Below are 6000 nucleotides of genomic sequence, written 5' to 3' on the forward strand. Positions count from 1 at the left end.
AGATGAACGAGATTGAAAAGCTCTGATAGAAAAGAGGAACAAGGAACATTATGAGAACCTTGTGGGTTGAAAGACATGAAACAAGGACTTAATGAACCAAAAGAATATGAAACCACACCGGTATAACGAGATAGCCAAGGAACAAGAATGACATAATACCACCTCCAATGATACGGTAGAAAGAATTGCACTCTGGATTGCAAGATGAAGAAAACTTGATCTCCTCTGAAAAGAATCTTGATGATCACTTCGAGAAAGAATTAAATCCTTGATGAAACATCATGTAGAGCCTCCATGAAAAACTCTGGTAGTAAAAGAATAACGAAGGAAAGAGAAGTTGACAACACAAGGTGAAGACTTGCAATGATTAGATGGATCTTCATGATGAGAAAATTGAGAGAGCTTGGAACTCCGGGAAAAAGAAAAGATGAACCAATTGAAATCGAGAATTTGATGAGCCTCCAGAATAAGGAATTGAATTTACTCGATGAAACAAGAATAAGAATTAAATTATGCCCACCCTTCACCAATTAAATTGATGACAAGCAACGGATTGCATACAACTTATTCTCGTTTGAAGGATTAAGAGAGATATGCGCAAAACTTGAGAAAAGTCTTCGACGAACCACCGGTAGGATTTGAAACAACGAATGAATTGATATGATAAATGAAGGAAGAAGAATTTTGGAAGAACCACCGTAAGAATTGAAAAATAAAGAAGTAAAGGGATGAATCATCGGTAAGAACTAGCAGATGAACGAAGATACATGAGAGAGTTTAGATACAAGAGAACGAAGAGATCATGAATTGATTAGAGAGTACTTGAGCGATGCACCAGTAAGATTTCGAGAATAAGAGCTGAAAGCTGAGAATGAATAATTCTGAGATGATGGCCTCCGGAGAATCAAACTGAAAAAAATCTAGAATTGCTCCGGATAGGTGAAAAGAATTCTCACAATCGAAAATAATTATGAGAGGATGGCGACAAGCTAGAACCATGAATCTTGAAGGGAATGAAGGAATATTTAAGAGAAACTCTTCTTCGGTCTTCAAAATCCGAGAATGACGATGAGAAACACCACCAAGAATCGTTGAGATACTCCGGGATGAAAAATTAGAAAAGGTTGAACCGACGATGGCAAGAATTTGAAAGATCTTGGAGAAACCATCTGACTGATGATAATTCATTCTTACGTCAAACTTGGAAAAGAATTTGAGAATAACTCCGAGGAAATTAGAAGAGTCGGGTAAGATCCTGGAAAAAGACCTGTGGGTTAGGGCCCACTTAAAAGAAACACCGTTGAACGATTTAAAAGAGAGAATGCACCGGTTGAATTAAATAGCTTGAATGATAACAATCTTGAAAGAGCTTGAACGAATGCAGAGTGGAAACGTGAATCTTCGAGATATCTTGAGCACTCCGGAACGATTGAATAGCGAGAGGTGGGTGATTAAGAGGTGCACCAGCATGATAAAACTTTTGAAACGAGGAAAGGAAATGATCAACACCAAAATCTTGAATTGAATCCACCGAAGAAGAAAAGAGAATGAAGAATAATGAACTTGAAGCTTCTGAGAATCTCCACGAGAAATCATCAGGTAAGAACATTGATGGAAAAGAATGGAGAGACTTCGCATCAATAAGATGGATACTTGATTAAGAAAACCGAGTCCTTGAAGGAAAAAAGGGTGGGATGGCGGGAAAAAAAGACAACTTGGGATGGAAGAAATGAGCACCGTTGAAAAGAACTGATAATAGATCTTGCGGATGTTGAAAAGATCGGATCCACTTGAAGAGAAACACGCCGGTAGAAAAGGATTGACATGACAATCTCGATGATCAAGAAGGATTAGTATTCACATAGAAGTATGAGAACACTGCTTAGACAAGGTATGGAATCAACATTTGACTTTGAAGCAACTCGAATACCCCAACTCAAAACAAACAAAGGATTGGCTCGCAGAGTATGCCAGAAATACCCGCGTGATCCTAATTTTTTTAGTGAAATTTGAGAAGAGAAGAGTCAAAACTCTACGTCAGGATGCCTCACCAGAGCGACGAAGGGACTAAGGAGTAAAAAGAATCCTACTCTCCGATATATATAATCCTAAATGACTCAAAACATTTTTCTAGACTCAACAACGCCAGCGATTCGATCAAGCAGGGGGCTCCTAAGTCGGGAAGGCTCTGATACCAACTTATAACACCCATGATGCGGCTATATCTCCCACGTGTCGGAGCACGACTTAGAGGCATAACCGCATTGTAGGCATGTCGCAAGAGGGGTAATCTTTACACAACCCATGTACTGAATAAGATAGAGATACAGAGTTGGCTTACAATCGCTACTTCACACAATACATAAATAAAGCATTACATCTTCCAGATACAATCAAGGTCTGACTACGGAACCAAAATGAAGGAAGACTACCCCTAATGCAAAAGATCCCCGATCGACCCAACTGGGCTCCACTACTGATCAACTAGAAACGAAAAAAGACTACGAAGACGATATTCATCGAGCTCCTCCTTGAGCTCGGTTGCATCACCTGCACGGTTATCAATGGCACCTGAAACTAGTTTTGGAAGTAATATGTGAGTCAAGGGGACTCAGCAATCTCACACCCTCGCGATCAATACTATTTAAGCTTATAGGAAGGGAAAAGTTATGAGGTGGAGCTGCAGCAAGCACTAGCATATATGGTGGCTAACATATGCAAATGAGAGCGAGAAGAGAAAGGCAAAGCACGTTCGAGAATGTATGATCAAGAAGTGATCCTAGAACAACCTACGTTTAAGCATAACACGAGACCGTGTTCACTTCCCAGACTCCGCCGAAAAGAGACCATCACGGCTACACACGCGGTTGATGTATTTTAATTAAGTTAAGTGTCAAGTTCTCTACAACCAGACATTAACAAATTCCCATCTGCCCATAACAGCGGGCATGGCTTTCGAAAGTTCAAAACCCTGTAGGGGTGTCCCAACTTAGCCCATCACAATCTCTCACGGTCAACGAAGGATGTTCCTTCTAGCGGGAAGACCCGATCAGATTCGGAATCCCGGTTACAAGACATTTCGACAAGGTAAAACAAGACCAGCAAAGCCGCCCGAATGTGCCGACAAATCCCGATAGGTGCTGCACATATCTCGTTCTCAGGGCACACCAGATTGTCCAAGGTTCTGGTAGGCCAGCCCAGAGTTGCCCCTGGTGGCCACCGGCAGCTGACAGGTTGGACCAACACTCAGAGGAGCACTGGCCCGGGGGGTTTAAAACAAAGATGACCCTTGAGTCCGCGAAACCCAAGGGAAAAGGATTAGGTGGCAAATGGTAAAACCAAGGTTGGGCCTTGCTGGAGGAGTTTTATTCAAGGTGAACTCTCAAGGGGTTCCATTATCACCCAACCGCGCAAGGAACGGAAAATCAAGGAACATAACACCGGTATGACGGAAACTAGGGCGGCAAGAGTGGAACAAAACACCAGGCATAAGGCTGAGCCTTCCACCCTTTACCAAGTATATAGATGCATTAATTAAATAAGAGATATTGTGATATCCCAACAATAATCATGTTCCAACAAGGAACAACATATCCATGTTCCAACAAGGAACAACATATCCATGTTCCAACAAGGAACAAACTTCATCTTCACCTGCAACTAACAACGCTATAAGAGGGGCTGAGCAAAGCGGTAACATAGCCAAACAACGGTTTGCTAGGACAAGGTGGGTTAGAGGTTCGACATGGCAATATGGGAAGCATGATAAGCAAGTGGTAGGTATCGTAGCATAGGCAATGCAAAAGAGCGAGCGTCTAGCAAGCAAAGATAGAAGTGATTTCAAGGGTATGGTCATCTTGCCTGCAAAGTTTTCCGAGTTGACGTTAGCTTGAACCTCGTAAACGTTCTCAACGGGCTCCTCGATCACGTACTCGTCTCCCGGCTCTACCCAAGCAAGAACACAAGCAAAAGGGAGACACAATCAACCACGGTGCAATGCGCAAGCAACATGATGCAAAACATGGCATGATATGCGGGAACTAATATGCAATGCATATGCAAGCTTCAGAAGGAAAAGATTGAACTAAGCCTCAACTTGGAAAACCAAGATTGCTGCTGGAAAGATGAATGATTTCGGTCAAAATCGATATAAAGATCACCGGAATCGGATGCACGGTTTGCAAATGGCAAGCAAAACAATAATGGCACAAAGCTGCGATTAACAGCACGAGGCTATCTAAACGCATCACGAACAACAAGCTACTGCACTCTAACATGACAACAAAACACATGGTAGTGATCCACTCAAGATGCTTGACAAAAGATGAACACTGAGCTACGGCTAATACACTCAATAGCAGGTTCAAACAAGCATGGCAAAAGTGCAAAAGATAACAGGTTACAGACTTAGTGAAAATAACATGTCAGGAATTTAACATCGGGAAGCAATGTTTAGAGCAAGATAACAACATGCTACAGGAACATAACATGGCAAAGCAAGGCATGGAATGAAGCTACTCAAAGCATACAACAAAAGTCCCTTACTAACCATAAGCCAAAAGGGATCAGAAAATACAATGGCAACCATGTGAACATAGCAACTTCGTTAACAGATTCAGACTTAGTAGAAAACTGGAACATGGCAAAACATATATTAAGTAGGCATGTTTACGAGCTCGATGCACTCACCACAAGGCATATCATCACAAACTAAGCATTCACCCAGCAAGTAGACATGGCATAGAAGCTAAACATGGCAAGAACAACCTCATAGCATGCATGGATCAACTACAACAAGCTCGGCAAAAATGCTTAACATGTAAACATTCTGCCAGGAACATTTTATAGCAAAAGTAGAGCAAGATTGAGTCATGCTAGGGTGCTCCATAATTGCAAACAAAGACATGGATGGATAGAGAATAACGATATCTCAAAACATCCTTACTGATCATGCTCAAAAGAGGCATGGATCACTCTGTAGCAACAAGGATACATGGCATAAAAATATTAACAGGGCAAAGACTTGGAAGATTTCTAAGTCCCTGAAATCAGCAACATTACGAGAGCTACTTTGCATGCTTGTGCTAGTCACCACAGAGGTCACAAAAATACATGGAATACAGCCCTGTAAAGATGGCATGGCATACTTCAAAACTCATGTAGGGATCAAGTTCATAGGAGGCACACATTAATCATGGCAAAAATGACAAATGTCCAAAAACTGATAAGAATCTGAAACTAATATAAACTAGCACTCTTGCAACAACATTTACGGCATCAAGATGAACTCAAATGAACATGGTGCAATGGAATGAAATGAAGTACTCATCGAGACGAACAATTCGATATGGTACACGCCCGAAACGGAGCGACGGTTGCAGAGTTATGATGCGATGAAAAATACAAAAACAACTAGGGTTAGAGCAAAAAGTCAACCGAATATCAGATCTGGATCAGGTTTGCACACATCCCGAGGTCGCCAGATCCGAGCTCGCCGGAGCTGTACACGAGGTCGCCGGAGAGGTCGGCGAGGTGCGGTGGCGCGGCCGCGGCGGGGAGCGGCGTCGCCGGTGGGCGCGGACGGTGGCGGTGGCCAGCGCCGGTGCGGGAGGAGCTGGCCGGCGTCGGCGGGCGCTGATGGCGGCGGGGCGAGGTGCGGCGACCGGTGCGGGTGAAGACGGCGGCGGGGCGAGGTGTGGGGACCGGTGCGGGCGAAGACGGCGGCGGGGCGAGGTGCGGCGACCGGTCTGGGCGAAGACAGTGGCGGGGCGATGGCGCGGGCGGCGCGCGGCTTCGGGCCGGGGAGGGCCCCGCGCGGGCTGAGCGGGCCGGCGGTGGCGATGTGGGCGTGCTGCCATGTGGCGCGACGGGAGTGGGCAGCGGCGATCTGTCCGGCTAGGTGGCGGACATGTCCGGCGGCGGAGATGCAGATTTTAGGGTTAGGGTGCGAAATGACCCGGGATTTTGAAGGGGAGGACCTTTTTATAGGTAGGAGGAGCT

General features: G+C 44.5%; 1 pseudogene; it reads left to right on the plus strand.

Annotated features, from left to right (window-relative positions):
* The window catches only part of LOC147964611 (uncharacterized), a 39868-nt pseudogene extending 34230 nt beyond the window's left edge, over positions 1 to 5638 (plus strand).
* The last annotated feature ends 362 nt before the right edge of the window (positions 5639 to 6000 follow it).

The sequence above is a fragment of the Triticum urartu genome, chromosome 6A, assembly GCF_056163025.1.
Source record: "Triticum urartu cultivar PI428250 chromosome 6A, HENAU_Tu73, whole genome shotgun sequence".
Classification (NCBI taxonomy): Eukaryota; Viridiplantae; Streptophyta; class Magnoliopsida; order Poales; family Poaceae; genus Triticum; species Triticum urartu.